This window comes from Perca fluviatilis, chromosome 5 (genome assembly GCF_010015445.1).
Source record: "Perca fluviatilis chromosome 5, GENO_Pfluv_1.0, whole genome shotgun sequence".
NCBI lineage: Eukaryota > Metazoa > Chordata > Actinopteri > Perciformes > Percidae > Perca > Perca fluviatilis.
The window spans coordinates 2,034,238-2,052,965 of NC_053116.1; the positions used below are offsets into that span (position 1 = coordinate 2,034,238).

The window sequence follows — 18,728 nt, forward strand, 5'->3', positions numbered from 1 at the left end:
AACATGGTTAAAATGTTTACAGCTAAACGGTGTAAAGTGTGTCTGTATTTCACTGGAGAGGACTCCCAACACCAGACTGTAGCTGCCATTGTCTGAAAAACACAGTCATGATGTCATGTTGCTCGCCTCGCCAGCATTGTGGTGCATTCACTGTAATTGTAAAATACCCTTTTCCCATCCAGTGGTTGTTTTCATCGTTTGTGCTCCTTTTTTTTTTTTTTTAGATCAACTTTTTATTGTTTTATATTTTTGACCATACAGAACAGACAAATACAATTGAACAAGGTGCTCCTTTTTAAAATATATATATATATATATATATATATATATATATATATATATATCTATATCTATATCTATCTTTCTGTTCAGACACCATTTTAAAAGTATCGTATCATGTTGATAAGAGCATTAAAATGAGAAAAAAAATAATGGGACAAAAAGAAATCAAGGGACATTTAAAATAGATAAAAATGTGCGATTAATTGCGAGTTAACTATGACATTAATGCGATTAATCGCGATTAAATATTTTAATCGTTTGACAGCACTAGTTACAAAGTGACGCACGTTCATCACAGAAGTAAAGGCTGGACTACAATAGAGCTGTTTGGAGCAGTTTGTGAAAAGTGTTTTCTGTTGGAAATGGTAAGTCCCTTTGGGGTGGACTTTGGGCTTTTTCACTTTGTAAAAAGATATATAACAGGAAAGGCAAATGCCAAAAAGTATAATATGAGCACTTTAATTGTTCCACATTCCAAAACATTTACAACAACTGAATCAATGATGTTATTCTACCAGTCAGATAAATAAATCAGCTGTTTGCTATCGATTGTCTGACTTTGTATTAAATTGATCATTGAATCATCGTCTTTACTTTCAGTCTGAACAAAACTCAACAGATTTAAAACCACATTCAGTCACAGAAAATACAAACAGTGAATATGAAATGTCAGACAAAGATTATTAAATGAAAAGTCCACAAAAGAAGAAAATATGATGTTAAACTACAAAACAACAATAACTTGCGAGCATACAATTAAAAATGGCCAACTCCCAGTATGCCGGTAATGATGAGAGGAATGTTTGGACCAATGTTCGAGAAGATCGAAACAACTATGTCCAAATTAAGGCCTTCCATGCATTAGGGTGCGCTTATTAAACTCGCATGGACCAAATAGCTGTATAGTCTCACAATGCTCAAAGTTTATGGTTTTTGCGCCAACCTTTGGGAGTTTTGGAGTATATAAGGGCATCAGCCAGCATACCTAGGCCCAAATGAGAAAGTAGCCCAGAGAAATTTTAATTATTTTGAACATTTATTCCTAAAATGAAAATTAGACTGAAGAAAATGTATAAACAAAATGTAACATGTTTCTAAAGATGAGAACAAAGTTTTTACCAAATTTCAAAAATGCCTACGTTTTCCAACGAAAACGTTGAGGCAGAGCAGCCTATGTCATCATTCATAAGAGCAAATACTAAATGGTCGCCTTTGAGCCTTCCCCTTCACACTGTGGGTACATTGTTGTAAAACAACTTCAAAAAAATTAAATTAAATCAACAAACATACGTAAAAATAAATGTCAAAAAAACGTCAAATGAACATCGAAAAAAGTGTAAAGTCGAGTGTTCTGAGGAAAGGCAAAAAAACGTCCAGCTGATCCACGATAACATACATGCTGTTCAGAAGATAAAGTTACTGCTTGTCAGCCTTCAATGTGGAGAGAGGATCAGAATATAACACAGCTATCAGGGCATGAGGAGGGGGCAGGAGGAAACAGCTTGGCTCTGAAACATGTTCACTACGAGGCAGTGTGAATGCGCTGGTCTTTTAAAGTGACTACTCCGAGAAAAAGTTTTCCCACATTGTTCACACCAGTACGGCTTCTCTCCAGTGTGAACACGTCGGTGGCTTTCTAGGCTACCACTCTGAGAAAAGGTTTTACCACATAAATCACAGCTGTAAGGTTTATCTCCAGTGTGAATGCGTAGGCCTGTCGCGATAGTCAATAAATCGAGTTATCGCATGATAAGAAAAAATGAGCTCGATAATTTTTCCGGCCGCGATAATTTCCGTTTGCATGCTTGTTTATTTTCCTCGTTTCTCCCTCTCTCTCTCTACCAAAGAGACTGGAGGACCACTCTCGGTTCCTTAGCGTAACGAGGAGTGAACCCTCTTGTCAGGCGCATGGTCTTTGTGTGGGCGGTAGGCTACTCCACAGGCGAGAGAGTTGGAGCAGGGTTTCCTGCAGCACTTTGCAGTTAAGGCCGTCAAAAAAGAAAGTATATGAGCGATATCCACCGCGTTACTTTCGGCGTCCCGTTTTCTCCGTTTCATTCCAAACCACACAGCTGACAACCTGCAGGTGGAGACTGTGGAGACGGGCTCGGACGCTACGCCGCTGTGGACTCTTCAGTTCCGCATAGCGGTTTCAGGAAAGTGGCTCCATGTGTCCGACAACCGCACCAAGACGTAACGGTACAAGCCTACAGCTGTCCGCGGAACGGAGTGTGGAAAGTGTCGTGTGTGTGTGTGTGTCTGTGTGTGTCGGCCCGCCCCACGAAGCTCCGACCTGCAGAGGAGTAGAAGCCGCACCTTCGCCAAAATGAAGGCTGAAAAACAGAACTATTTTGGTACATTTACTCGCACGCGTGGCAGCTAGCCATACATTTAGATTTTATTTTTTATTATATATTATTTAAATGTAATATTTAGTGTTAAATAATTGTAAAATGTAGTACAGAGTCTCTAGTCTGAGAACTTACGTGTCACAAACGGCAATTCCACAACTGTAGCCTACATCAGCGTGAAAGACGACATACCAAAGGAGATCAAAGACATATTGTGGATATTTAAAATGTCTTCCAGTTCCAGTGTTAAATATTCTTTAGAAATAAAAGTGTATTGATCTTTGAAAAGGTGTACCTGTAGTAGTAGTAGTAGTAGTATTATTAGTATTAGGCCTATTATTTGGACATTATCATTATATTAGATGCAAATGGTCTCTCGATGACAATATTATCGTTTATCGCAATAATTTCTGGGACAATTTATCGTCCAGCAAAATTTGTTATCGTGACAGGCCTATGAATGCGTTGATGTCTTTTAAGGTCGCCACTATGGGAAAAAGTTTTCCCACATTGTTCACACCAGTACGGCTTCTCTCCAGTGTGAACACGTCGGTGAGATTTAAGGTTACCACTCCTAGAAAACGTTTTACCACATTGATCACAGCTGTTCGGCTTCTCTCCAGTGTGAATGCGTTGATGTTTTTTTAGGGTACCCTGTTCTGTGAAAGCTGCCCCACATTGATCACAGCTGTACGGCTTTTCTCCAGTGTGAATGCGTTGATGTATTTTTAGGGTACTCTGTCGTGTGAAAGCTGCCCCACATTGATCACAGCTGGGTAGATTATGTCCAGTGTGAACTCTCTGATGAATCTTTAAATATTTTGATGTTGTGAAGGATTTGTCACAGTGTTGACAGTAGTGACGTCTGGGTCCCTCTCCTCTCCGTTTCTATACCAACAGACAAACAGAGTGAGTTAGTGAACAACCTTCTTTAAACCCTGGACTTGCTCTCACTCACAATTTTTTTTATATTATACAATAATTTATGAAAATATGTGCCGGTGGCACACATGTTATTAAGGAAGCAAATGTACTCTTCATAACTTTCATAAGTTCTGAAATATTCTACATTTTTCAGTCAAGTCTCCCCATTCAAATGAATGGGGACAATTTAAAAACTAAAACATTTGCACACTCTTCAGTTTTACTTTCAGTTAGAAATTCCATGGTAACTTTAAAATAACACAAACCATTCATTAGTGCTAAAACAATTCTTCAAGTAACTCGAATAATTTGATTACTAAAAATCCTCGATGCAAAATTGTTAGCCTCAAAGCTTTGTTTAATAGATGTAACTAACGTACGGCTCACTGTGTTTCCGCACGGATGATTCTTACTAGCACACATCGGGCTGACGCTGGACACAAGACTAACAGTGCAGATTACAAAATGAAGGAAGACAGCGAAAATAGTGAGGGGTTAAGAGAAGAGACAGACGAGAGAAAACGACAGAAAGTTTGGGATCATATAAAGCTGCAAACATGCTGCTACATCATCGCAGTAGAAAACATCCATTCCACGGAACACACAACTAGCCTACAGCAAGCTACTCTGCAAATAGCAATGTTTTACAAACAAGCTAAACCGAAAGCTTCCGGTTTGTAATCTAACTGTTTATTAGTTTGCTACTAAACACACTTACCCTCGGCTTAGTGAACAACTCTTTTACATATCCAGTGCAAAGAGCCAGAGGCCAGAAGGGGAAGGGGGCTTAAAATGTTTACATTTAGGCCACCAAAAATGTACTTCTGCCAACAGAATAAGGGGCTTGGTGGAACATGCTGCTCGCGCTTAAAAATATTATATATATATATATATTACAAAGACAAGCAATAAATCATTGTATAGTATGAACAACACACAATTAGATAGATTAAACAAACTGTTCTTTCCTGGAGGCCAGGTCTGTATGTGATGATGAAATTAGGTGATGCATGAATTTATATGAATGACATCTTTTATTTAACTACTTCAATCACAGTAGTATATTGAGAACTGACCAAGCCTGGTGGAAACATTCATATGAAAGTCAGAAACAAATCACACATACTAAAGTGCAGATTGCAGAAATTTAAAAATAATTAAAGCTGCGAGCAGCGATGGACGGGCCCTCGCGCCTCTGTGCGCATTGGGGTTACCGGCGGACGCCCGTCCTTGCGACCGTGCATTTGCGCGGCACTCAGACACCGTAAATCGTCAACAATGAAAAGAGAACTCCCCGCTGAGTTCAACGATACCTCACACAAGACTCTACGTCATACGGTTCATTAGCTGTGAAAAGGGCCGTGGCTAAAGCATAGGGGGCGGGTCAAACCATCACTAATTAAAAAGGAACTCTCTGCTGTGTTCAATGATATCTCACACAAGGGTCTACATCAAACGGGTCATTAGTTATAAAAGGAGGCGTGGCTAGATCTTAGGGGGCGGGCCAAACCATTACCAATGAAGAATGAAGTCTCTGCTGAGTTCAATGACACCTCACACAAGACTCCACCTTAAACGGTTCAAATGTTATGAAAGGGGGCGTGGCCTGAGTAAGTGGGCGTGGTTAAATTATAGGGGGCGGCTCAGTATCACATGTAGACCACACATTATAAGTTTCATGTAAATCGGATGATGTTTGTCATATAAGGCGCATTTCCTTTTGCCAGCGGGGGGGTGCTATGACCAAAAGTCAATTTTGGCCTGTAGGTGTCCTCAGGCCTGGACCCTTGTCAATTGTGAGAAATTTCGGGCACATACGACAATGTACACTCAAGTTACAACAATTTCTTTGTTCATCGCTAAACACTCAAAATGGCCACCACACCACGCCCACACTGTTTGACGAAAAGTTTTTCTTTTAATAACTTTTCATCTTTCAGGTGTTGACCTGGTACAGAAGTTTGAAGTCCATCGGATGAAATCTCTAGGAGGAGTTCGTTAAAGTATAGCACCTTGACTTTTAGGCCTACTTCCTGTTGCCACTAGGGGGCGCTATGACTTTAAGTAAATATCGGCCTTTATTTGTCCTCAGGGTTGGACTCTTATGAATCCTGGAAAGTTTCGAGCCAGTTGGACAACGTACACTCGAGTTACACCCACTTCCTGTTTCGGCGGCGAAATGTACAAAATGGCTGCCCCGCCACGGCCTATGACGAAAAGTTTTTCTTTTAACAACTTTTCATCTTTAACGTCTTAAGATGGTACAGACCGAGTTTGAAGTTGATCGGATGAAATCTCTAGGAGGAGTTCGTTAAAGTACGACATGTGGAAATGGACAAAATCACACTAATTTCGAACTTCGAAATCAAAATGGTGGAATTCCTGTTGGGTTTAGGGTGTGGCTCTAGTGACGTTTTTTGTACATCTTGACATGTTACATATGTATACCAAGTTTCGTAAGTCTATGTTAAACGCACTGCAGGGGCTCAATTTTTGTAACTTTCTAGGGGCGCTAGCGAGCCATTTTTGCGCGCCTATTCCCAAAACCTTTAAAATACGTACATTTTCACCAGACTTGATGCAACCGCCAAATTTGTTGAGTTTTTGAATATGTTAAAGTGATGGTTCGGAGTAATTTCACCCTAGGGTCCTTTGCACCATGACCTCGAGCCAAACACCCCCCCCAGAAGCTTTTTTCAGCTGGGTCGAACATTGGGAGAGTTAGCGTAGAGTAGCGTTATCAGCTGAATAGCTTAGCGCAGGGGCTAATGGATCCGAAGTGTCTCTTAACATTACCCCACTAATGGAAATAATCCAAACGTCTACAGTAGTACATATAGGTTATGCACTCATAAAATGATGGATTGTAAAGTTTGTAAGTACACCAGAAGTTTATGAACACTTGCCTGCTGGCTTCTGCTCTCTGCTGCTGCTGCTGTTACTACCGGGCAGTAAGAGTGCTTAGGGACATCTACAAATTACAACACCGAAAAGAGATGAAAAAACGAAAAATATGTATTAATTTAATGATTAAATAAGGTAATGTCTCCAAACTTACCTCAATTATAACTTGTCTCCTGCTAGTTATTCTACAGTACTTACTTTAAAAAATAAGTGAAATTAAAAAATATTTTTGTTGCATCTCTTTTCGGTGTTGTAATATGTAGACGGCCCTAAGCACTCGTCTTAGAGCAGCAACAACAACAGCAGAGAGCAGAAGCCAGCAGGCAAGTGTTATTTACATAAACTTCTGGTGTACTTACAAACTTTACAATCCATTGTTTTATGAGTGCATAACCTATATGTACTACTGTAGACGTTTGGTATCATTTCGGGCATTATTAGTGGGTTAAAAGACACTTCGGATCCATTAGCCCCTGCGCTAAGCTATTCAGCGGCTAACGCTACTCTACGCTAACTCTCCCAATGTTCGACCCAGGTGAAAAAAGCTTCTGGGGGGGTGTTTGGCCATGGTGCAAAGGACCCTAGGGTGAATTACTCCGAACCATCACTTTAAGCCCCTCAAAAAGCCAATTCATTTGACGGGAAAAGAATAGAAACAATAATTATATATATATATATATATATATATATATATATATATATATATATATATATATATACACACACATTTTAGGGATGCACTGAATATTCGGCCACCGAAAATCTTCGGCCGAAAATGGCCTAAAAGGGCATTTTCGGTTTTCGGCCAAAATACTTTTATCACCGAAACAATACGGCCGAAATGTTGTGATGACGCAAACGGAAACCGCGACCTGCACGTGTGTCAGTACCCGATCCGTTCCACCTGCAAAGTGTCTCCTAAGCAAAGAGGTTGAGACGGACCACAGAGTGAAAACAATGAAAAGTGCTCTTAGAGTCTGTCAGCACACGTTTCACTGAGATCTATTCGGATCCTCTGCACTTCAACGCGACTGGACTTGATCCGCGTTATAAAGACCATTACTTGGATGCGGAAATAAAGCAGGGCGCACGAGAAATGATCCAGGCCGCGATGGATGCGGAGACGGAGCAGCACACGGAGCAGCGCCCAGCGCAGGAGGAGATCAGAGAACAGATAAAAAGACTCATCTCTCTGCACCAGATGAGGGGCATGCACCCTCGTTGTCTGATATGTTCAGTGAAATCCTGCAAGAAAGTGCCTCAAATAATAACAATAGGTAAGCTATTCTGTTCTTAGGCTACTATATACTGTATGTGACTATCAGATTGTAGCCATATTTCTGCTAGATATTTTTTTAATTAAACTTTAATATTAATTTATACAATTACAATGCCTTGATTTTAGTAAAGTTAGTACACAGTCATAGCCATAAATACAATGGTACTAATAATTGGCATAATTTCTTTCGGTGTTTCAGTTTTCGGTCTTGGTTTCCTCTTTTTCGGTTTCGGACAAGAATTTTCATTTCGGTGCATCCCTAATATATATATATATATATATATATACAGTGCCTTGCGAAAGTATTCGGCCCCCTTGAACGTTTCGACCTTTTGCCACATTTCAGGCCTCAAACATAAAGATATAAAACTGTAATTTTTTGTGAAGAATCAACAACAAGTGGGACACAATCATGAAGTGGAACGAAATTTATTGGATATTTCAAACCTTTTAAACAAATAAAAACTGAAATATTGGGCGTGCAAAATTATTCAGCCCCGTTAAATTTAATCTTGGTGGTCGCGCCACCTTTTGCTGCGATTACAGCTGTAAGTGGCTTGGGGTATGTCTCTATCAGTTTTGCACATCGAGAGACTGACATTTTTGCCCATTCCTCCTTGCAAAACAGCTCGAGCTCAGTGAGGTTGGATGGAGAGCGTTTGTGAACAGCAGTTTTCAGTTCTTTCCACAGATTCTCGATTGGATTAAGGTCTGGACTTTGACTTGGCCATTCTAAAACCTGGGTATGTTTATTTGTGAACCATTCCATTGTAGATTTTGCTTTATGTTTTGGATCATTGTCTTGTTGGAAGACAAATCTCCATCCCAGGCTCAGGTCTTTTGCAGAATCCATCAGGTTTTCTTCCAGAATGGTCCTGTATTTGGCTCCATCCATCTTCCCATCAATTTTAACCATCTTCCCTGTCCCTGCTGAAGAAAAGCAGGCCCAAACCATGATGCTGCCACCACCATGTTTGACAGTGGGGATGGTGTGTTCAGGGTGATGAGCTGTGTTGCTTTTACGCCAAACATAACGTTTTGCATTGTTGCCAAAAAGTTCGATTTTGGTTTCATCTGACCACAGCACCTTCTTCCACATGTTTGGTGTGTCTCCCAGGTGGCTTTTGGCAAACTTTAAACGACACTTTTTATGGATATCTTTAAGAAATGGCTTTCTTCTTGCCACTCTTCCATAAAGGCCAGATTTGTGCAGTATACGACTGATTGTTGTCCTATGGACAGAGTCTCCCACCTCAGCTGTAGATCTCTGCAGTTCATCCAGAGTGATCATGGGCCTCTTGGCTGCATCTCTGATCAGTCTTCTCATTGTATGAGCTGAAAGTTTAGAGGGACGGGCTCGGTTCAGATTTGTAGTGGTCTGATACTCCTTCCATTTCAATATTATCGCTTGCACAGTGCTCCTTGGGATGTTTAAAGCTTGGGAAATCTTTTTGTATCCAAATCCGGCTTTAAACTTCTCCACAACAGTATCTCGGACCTGCCTGGTGTGTTCCTTGTTCTTCAAGATGCTCTCTGCGCTTTACACGGACCTCTGAGACTATCACAGAGCAGGTGCATTTATACGGAGACTTGATTACACACAGCTGGATTCTATTTATCATCATTAGTCATTTAGGTCAACATTGGATCATTCAGAGATCCTCACTGAACTTCTGGAGAGAGTTTGCTGCACTGAAAGTAAAGGGGCTGAATAATTTTGCACGCCCACTTTTTCAGTTTTTTATTTGTTAAAAAAGTTTGAAATAGCCAATGAATTTCATTCCACTTCATAATTGGGACCCACTTGTTGTTGATTCTTCACAAAAAATTACAGTTTTATATCTTTATGTTTGAGGCCTGAAATGTGGCAAAAGGTCGAAACGTTCAAGGGGGCCGAATACTTTCGCAAGGCACTGTATATATATATATATAAACAACGGTGTATTTTTTTTTACAGCGCATACAGAGGAGCTGCCTCCTGCCCCTCCCCCTCATGAAGTTGCGTGCCATGACACCGTCAACGTAGCACTTGATCATTTAGGCTATCGTTACGTTAGTAGTAGCATGCTGCTGGTGGTCTTGCCGTGGGATTAACTGTACTAATAAAACCGTTGAAACAACGCAGCCACGCTGCAGTGAAAGCTCCCCGAACGTCATTTATCAGTCTGGTTGTTACCCCTGTCCGCGGCAGTCTCCTCCACTCCATATTTTATAACGGAGCTAGCTAGCTAACCGCTAATCAGAGCTAATCGTTACTAACCGATCCTTCAGTTCTGCGTGCCTGTATCCATTAACTGCATGTATGGACTGGAGCCCGAATAAAAACCTTCATTTTAATAAAATGGCTGTAAAAGTTATAAACTACAATTCAGTTGTTTGAGTTGTTTGAAAGACAGAAGTCTGCTCAAGGTACAGCGTAGCATTAGCGTGCTAAGTTGATGCTTTCTCTGCGGTGCAAACTGATTTGCTCTCGCGAGACACGTGTCACTTGACCAAATCGCAGCCTTTGTGTTTAGGAAATCATGTTTTAACATATTGCGATATTATTGCAAATGTAACCGGTAGGTTAAGTACCTTGTCACGTGAGACATCACGTGAGACACACGGAAATAAATGCCCATCTGGTAAGCTCCGACTTTCCCTTTGTCTGCTGTTGTCGCTGCCTGATGTGCCTCGTGTGCTGTTCCGATTTATGCCCTGTAGTTTGCGGGTTCGCTGGAGGAGATAGCAAGGTACTTCTACTTTGTTTGTCACTCTTATTGTGTGTTTTTGCCATGTCAGGATAGACATTGACTTTTTCTTTTTTTCTCTGTTCATGCAGAGCGCAGCGCCGCTGCCGTTTTGCCTAGTCTGAGTTTATACTTATTTACTTAGCTTACCTGTTTTATTCATTTTAACTTTTCTGTATCTTTTTACGAACGGGTTTTATGTTTGTTTTGAGGGGAGTTCATTTCGTTTAGCTATTGTGTAGTGACTTTTAATCTGGTCTGAGATTTTAGAAATCTAGTGGTTGCTCGAGTTATTTGTAGAGGTGGTGACGTATAACTGGCTAATTTTATTAGTAACATTGCATGGTTTTAATGAGATTTAATTTGGGTTTATTTTGATATTTTGCATGTTGTGTTCATTTGCAGTCCTTGTTTCTTTTGTTATATGATCCACCCACAATAACCATTTTGACCACTTAAATAGTTTTCACTTTAATAGTCTTTATCTGAATGAAATTCCCCTCTCTTACTGTGTTTTGTATTTTTTAGTGGTTTTGTTTTTGTTGCATTAGTTTTGTTTTAGCTTATTTTTATGGTTATATTTAATGAACATTGTCTTTGGGTGCATAATAAATATTTTCAATTTGCCAAAACCAACCTCGTCTCTGATTATTTATGTGGGCTTGCCTGTGTTGTGGGAGTCCCCAGATTGGTACCAACTGATATCAAATTAAAATTTTAACTCTTTGGGTGAAAGTCCCAAGGTGGCGTTTTCGACTGTTAAATTGCTAAATTTTGGGCTAAGCCCTCTATTGGGCCTGGTTACACAAATGCAATTAATCGCTCAGCCCTACCTCCAAGATGACAACACTTGCCCCCACAGGGCGGGGTTTATCAGAGACTACCTCCAGAATGAGGGAGTGGAGAGGATGGAATGGCCTGCCATCAGTCCTGACCTCAACCCCATTGAACAATTGTGGGATCAGCTTGGGCGTGCTGTTCATGCCTGAGTGACCTACACAACAACGTTGGCTGACTTGCAACAAATGCTGGTTAAAGAATGGGATGCCAACCCACAGCAGTGTGTGACCAGGCTGGTGACCAGCATGAGGTGCCAGGCTGTTGTGGCTGTGTATGGTTCTTCCACACGCTACTGAGGCTCCTGTTTTTTAAATGAATACATTGTTAAATTGCCAATATGTCTTGTTTCTTCAAACTTCAATCATCTAATCCACCAAATACCAAACAAGTCAATGGAAGAATAAGCTGTTTGGCATTGGCAGAGAAGATTTGGCAAATTTTTCATGGGCGCAACCCACATACTAGGCGCTGCTGCGCATCCCACAAATGCATGTTCCTTACAAATGGGGCACCATTTGAAAGGCAACTAAACAGGCTTTCCAACGGTATAAGATTTATTTCCAAAAAGCATTGTTACCACAGAGAAATAATCTACCAAACACAACTTTCCTTACTTTTTGTGCTAAGTTTATTTCCTATCCGATTACTCGATTAAATTATGAAATAATCGGTAGAATGCTCAATTCCTAAAGTAATCGATAGCTGCAGCACTACCATTCATACATTCTGGGCATTTTTCAACATTTCCATCCCATTTAAACCTTTTTGAAGTAAAGTTGTTCTGGTTGCAGACATGTTACTATGGAAGTCATCGGGCTCTGTGGACGTGAGGTGTAAACGTAGCAAAAGATAGTCATTTTAAAAACTAAATGTAGTAATGTAAATGTAGCCTAGGTATCACAGGGCTCTAGAGTGCGACCAAAATTTGTAAGGGTGTAACTAAGATTTTTCCTAGGTAACACCGGTGCACCTAATGTCCTCGCATCCGCTGCCTCTCCACAAACGAAGCGATGTCGTTTATATCGATATGGTTTAATGTTGCGTCACATGACCCATTCCTTCTGTAAAGCCGTGCCTGTGTTTGGATCTCTCCGCACAGCCCCCCCCCATTCACTCACACACGGCTCCCCTGCAACATGGAGAGACACAGCGCCGCCGGTCCACATGCTGACATTTGTCTACAGTTTTAATTGTTATTAACACAGCTGTATATTGTTAAGTATGAGAGGGAAACCTGTATTGGTACCAGTGTTTCCGCTGGTAACTCTCTGTTGTTGCGGCCGCCACGACGAAAAGCACATTAGAAGTTATTGAATGCAACTAACTTCAGTTCGTTGAGTAATAGCGTGTGAGATGGAGCCTGCTGGACCTGGGCGAGAGATGTGACCCATGGCCAGAATATCATAGTTCATTAAAAATGCAGCGCAGTGACGATACAGACATTTCATAGCCTACACAAGACGTGTGTAACGCCGCTGACCCGCCAAAGCGCATTCGACCCGTGCTGGACCCGTTCATAATGAGTCAGCCGTCACTCTGTGAGTAGCATACGCTTCAGTCCATCACACTCCCTCTGTCTACCTATGTCTGTCTGTTTTATTTTTTTTTTTTAAGATTTCGGCCTTTATTTTGATAGGAAAGCTGAAGACATGAAAGGGGAGGGGGGAGATAACATGCAGGAAAGGGCCGCAGGTCGGAGTAGAACACGGGCGTTATCTCTCTCTTTTAATCATTCTGTTATTGTTGTTGAAAACAAGTGAAGGAGCTTTCTCCGATATATATATATATATATATATATATATATATATATATATATATATATATATATATATATATATATATACACATATATATATACATACACATATATATATATACATACACACATATATACATACACACACACACATATATACAAGAATATATAAATTCAGGATAACCGATTAAGCCAGTGGTTCCCAACCTTTTTTCCTTGGCGCCCTCCCTACTCATGTCTAAGAAAAGCTGAGCCCCCCCCCGAAACTGAAGTTGAGGTAACTCTCGAGATAGAGCCTTACTTTCTTTTTTGATACAGAGGAGTTATCAGCACTGTTACGTTTCTGCGCCATGTTTCATTCATAAAATAGTGATGCCGTGGCGGCAGGAAAAACGAGGATACAACAAAATATGTAGTTTTCATACAGAATTATATATTCTAGTGTATTATCATAATTTGTTTAACGTGCAAATATATTTTTTTTTACCTCAACCTCAAACCAGATAAAGACTTGCGCCCCCCCCTGTGATCTTTGCCGCACCCCCTGGGGGTGCCCAGACCCCAGGTTGGGAACCACTGGATTAAGCGATGCTTGACCTAGTCCCATCAGAGCATCCTGGCGTTGTGCGTTTCACGACGGCAGAGTTAGGCTGAGGAGAAGAGACTAGGTCGAGCCAGGCTGAAGTAATTTGGATAGATGAGCGTTCATGGCTTTCCTCAACAGACCGCGAGGTAAATCACAGGTTTACTGATGCTAAAATTGAGAATTTTTGGAGTAATGTTTTGCATACATTACACAGAGTAAGCAGCAGCATCTTATGGAAGTTTGATGAAATGAAACACATTTGTAAAGAAAAAACACGGCCGCTGTAATGAAACAGCGAGAGAAAGCGTGGCAGACGACCGCGGACCGCCTGAATGCGTAAGCAGCCTAAAAATATACATTTACTGACCACTGCTCTGAACTGAAACAGTCATAATCATACCATTCAAGAGTTAGGCTACTAATCATTTACACAAATGAACAGTTGTAGCCTACTGTTTGCCTTAAAAGTGAGCAGAAGATAATGTTACTCAGGAAATGTACCATGAAGATGAATTACAACCAGTTATCTACAATGCTAGAATATGATGTGTAGCCTACATACCTCTCTCTTAGGGCTGTGCAATTAATTGAAATTTAATCGTGATTATGATTTTGGCACCCAACGATCACAAAAACAGAATAATCGAGAAAAACAATTATTTAGCTCATTATGTTTTGCAAGTAAACTCTTATTTTCTCATGTGTTCTGAATGAAAAAATAAAGTTTAAAAAGGAAAAGTATTAAGGCAAATTTCACATATTACTGTTGATTTATTTAACTTTTTCCACTGTTTTTTAAGTTCAATAATTGCAACATCTTTCCAGAAGTTAACGAGTAATCGTGTCAAATTATCGTGATTTCAATATTGACCGAAATAATCGTGATTATGTTTTTTTCCATAATCGAGCAGCCCTACTCTCTTTCACTCTGTCTCTCCCTCGTATGGGCTAAAATATACATTTCCTAAGTAACATATTAACTCCTACTGCTCGCTTTTAAGGCTAAGTGTACAGCTGTTTGTTTGTGCAAATGACAATTGACTCCCTCAATGGTTTCAGTTAAGAGCAGCAGTTCATAAATGTATATTTTTAGACTAGCATTCAGTCCGTCCACTATTATCTGCCACTTGTTTTTAAAGAGGCAGAGTTTCCTTCTCTAAATATTATATGCTTTACTTCCTCGTATATACAGCCTGGTCTCATGGCAGTACGTGAAATGGTCACGTATTTTTAATCTATTGAATCGTGGTCACAGGGACGTTTTTGTCATTTAATTCGTGGTGGCCAGGACAAAATGTAAAGTAATGTATTTAAATGGGAAGCATATGTCGTGGTCACAGCACGTCTGCGGTAGCGAGTAGTATTAAATAAAAATCCGCATAAGGAGGTTGGTTGGGGAGGTGGATGGGTCAAATAATTCCGGACTTTCACGCCAGAGACCGGGGATCACGTCCCGCGTGTGGCGTTTTGTTTCCCCGTTAACCGTTCCGTTATGGCGTGTGAGGCGTCCTCCCCTGGGGTGTGGTTTTTGCTTTCCCCGTGAATCTCCCTATAGACCATTTCGTTCTGGCCACCAAAAAATAAAACAACAAAAACGTCCCTGTGAACACGAATCAATAGATTTAAAAATACATGACCATTTCACGTACTGCCGTGAGACTGGGTTGGTATATATGGACATAGAAAATAAAGACATTGAAGAAATTGGCCTCTGAAAAGTAGAAACTATGACGATAACTAAGTGATAAACTCAATGCACACTGTAAACATGACTGTAACAGTGTATTCATCAGTTTAAAAAAACAGCAAAATATAATAATATAACATAATATATACAAAAACCATTGAGGTGTCCTCTCCCTGTTGTTTCATGAATGTACAGTAGCCTATCATCACTATACAGTATAGTTACTGGTCCAGTGAACTAAGACTATAACTAAGGAGGATTGTACAATTAGGATAGGTTTTATTATACAAATTATAGTCCCCGTTTACTGGACAGAACACAGACTGTGTGCTAAGAATGCCAAATACAATGCACATGGAAAAGTAATATACTGTACATGATCCTTTATTGTCAAAGAATATAAAAATAAATAAATCATCTAAAAAGATGAATTGGTCTCTGACCAGTCTGCAGTTGTTAGAACCATTATAGAAACACGTGTATAGGACTTTATATATTACCCTTCATCACTGACTTCATTTAAAACACATTAAAAACTTTATCAGCCTTTTCTAATTAACAACTGTCATACTATATTCACCAAACTTCTAACAACAATATGAACAGCAGTTTATTAGTCTTCATATAAGGCTGTCACATGAATATTTATTTAAATAATGGTTACAATGTCAAAATAATAACAGGACTTAACTGAACAGCAATATGTACCTGTTGTATTTTAATGCAGGCTATTAATAATAAAGTAAAACCAATGCTGAGTGAACAGAAAAGGCTCCAGGAATGGCTGTTAGCCTGGTCATGAGCAGGATAGCTAAAAGTCAGGACTCACCAGCCAGACAGCCGACCGTCGACAGAAAAGCCAGTCGAAATGATCAGTCTCCCTGTGTTGGTCCAAAAAGTCCCTCAGAACACACCAAAGAGACGAGACGTAATACGCCTCCATAACAGCAGGCGGCGCTAATCTGTATTGTTGCCCAAAAATTGAAAACCGGCAGCTGATTGGACGAACGCGTCACATGGGTTTGTTTTCTCCAGAAATTCAAAGCCAGACTGTCATGGCGGCCGTTCAGAATCTGATCTCATATTGTACTAAAATAGTTCACTGAAACATGTTTCTGAAAACATTTTAAGCGAGAAATAGGCCATGCAGTTCCTGAATCTGTCTTCATTTCAGCTCGACAAAGGTCAGTTTAAAAGATTTTCATCAGATTTTGAGAGACTCTAGTCACGCTCATTCTGCTCCCCATTTCCGGGTGAGTCCCGACTGCCCTGCCGCCGACCGAACATGTCAGGTCGGCCAAAATGAACGCCGACAGTCCCCCAGACTGACAACACCACGGGACACACCGAACAGACTCGAGTCACTGACCTCGCCAGACCATCCAATGGCCGATTTTCGGCCCTGTGTGTCCCAGGCTTTAGGGGTGCATCGATCCGACATTAAGATCAGATATCAGCCCCGATATTGACAAAATAGCTTTATCGGGGATCGGAAAAATTAACAGACCCACGGGCCGATCCAGTTTTTTTTTTTTTCTACATCGCAGCACATCCTACATCATTCGTCAGCAGCACGTGTGTCGCATGCTGGAAGAGTTGAGTTAACCATTAAGCAACATGGAGCGAGCCAAAGAGTCGGCTGTGTGGAGATATTTCACGCTTGCCACGCAACTAGTTCGTCGGCTGTTTGCAATGTCTGCAAAGTAAATGTTTCGAGGGGTGGTGGTAGTACTGAAAAGTACAATACTACCAATTTAAATCAAGGACATACAAAAGCACCATGCTAAGCAGCATGCCAAATTCCTGCAGCTCAACAAAACCAAAGCAGCAGGAGACAATACAGCCCAGCTTTGGCCAATGCACTTCAACGAAGTGAAAAGTTTCCGACAGAAAGCTTGAAAGCATTGGCAATAACACAGAAAGTTTTAGAATTCACTGTTTTAGATGCTCAGCTGTTGAAGACGAGGGCTTTTGTCGCCTACTGGAATACTTAGACCCAATTTTACTTCCAGAACTGTATAAAAAAAGTGTGCGAACACATCTCAAAAAGAGATTAAAGATATAAAGACATAAAGACAATGAGCTTCAAGCTAAAAAAACATCCATGGTTCACACACCAGCGATACCATTTCGGCTGCAATTAAGGAGATGCTTGACCAGTGGCACATTCCTTTGAATAAAGTGCATCTCACACTCCAGGACAATACAAGGAACATGGAAAAGACCATGGACAACATGGGGGGTGCAGAGCTTAGGCTGCTTTGCTCACACATTGCAGCTTGTAGTCAATGAGGGACTACTGTCATAACGGAGTGTGAGTGATGGCATTGCAATCGGTAGACAAACTGTGGAACATTTTAAACATTCTCCACTTACATATTCACGGCTGCAAGATATCCAGCTCCAGATGCAAATGCAACCTAAACGCCTGCAACAAGACGTCAAAACAAGGTGGAATAGTACCTGCTTGATGACACAGTGTCTTCTAGATTGTTCTAGCACCATTTGAAGAGCTAACAAGGAAAGTAAGCTCATCGACTGCCTCCCCTGCCGACATCATTCCAGCTGTCACCGTCCTCAAACGCATCCTGGCTAAAAAAGGCGATGCAGATACTAAAACCCTGCTTCAAGCGGTCAACAAACACTTCAACACTGTGGAAGATGAACCCCTATATGTATTTGCCACCCTGCTGGACCCGAGATATAAAAACAGGTAAGACTGTAAACTAACTCATTACATTAGGTCTATATTATAGATTGTTTTACTCTCCACAGTAACACTACTACGGTAATTGATCAGATGAGACATTTTTAAAACATTCTTTATACAAATGTGTGTGTGTGTGTGTGTGTGTGTGTGTGTGTGTATGTATGTATATATATTTTATATACATACATTTGTATATTACATTAATCAGCCTCAAGTTTTTCATATTTAGCCCAACTAACTAAAATGTTTTATTTCTGTTTCAGATACTTTACGTGTGCACAATACACTGACACGGGAACTAGAGGAAGACTTGAGGAGCAGCTCAGCTGGAGCATCAGAGGCTGCAGAGCCACACGAAAAGGAAGCAGGTGGAAGCAGCAGCAGCACCAAGTAAGAGCAGCTTAATGCAAGAGTTTGAGTGTGAAGATCCCGGTTGCAGCAAGCAGCTCAAGCCCTGCAGTCCAACTGCATGGATATGTTTGACCAATACACTGTTAGATTACATTCTGTTTTAGATTTGAATGCACAATTGTTTTTTTTAAATAACAAATAAATAAGAATTCAATAGGTTACATCTATGCTATTTTGTCTTAGTTAGGAAACTCTAGTGCCTTTAGTCTCTTCCAAGGAAGGTATACAGTTTATTATTAATTCAACAACGATATCGAAGTGGTATTGGG

The 18,728-nt window shown here is 40.5% G+C and overlaps 1 long non-coding RNA gene across 1 annotated transcript; it reads right to left on the minus strand.

The window, feature by feature from the left end:
• Positions 1–1,629: 1,629 nt before the first annotated feature.
• Positions 1,630–14,451, minus strand: LOC120559440. Its single transcript, XR_005639282.1, has 3 exons — positions 14,441–14,451; positions 12,432–12,433; positions 1,630–1,830 (listed from the first exon to the last, which is right to left on the minus strand). It is a non-coding gene; the product is annotated as an uncharacterized LOC120559440 (long non-coding RNA).
• Between the last annotated feature and the right edge of the window lie 4,277 nt (positions 14,452–18,728).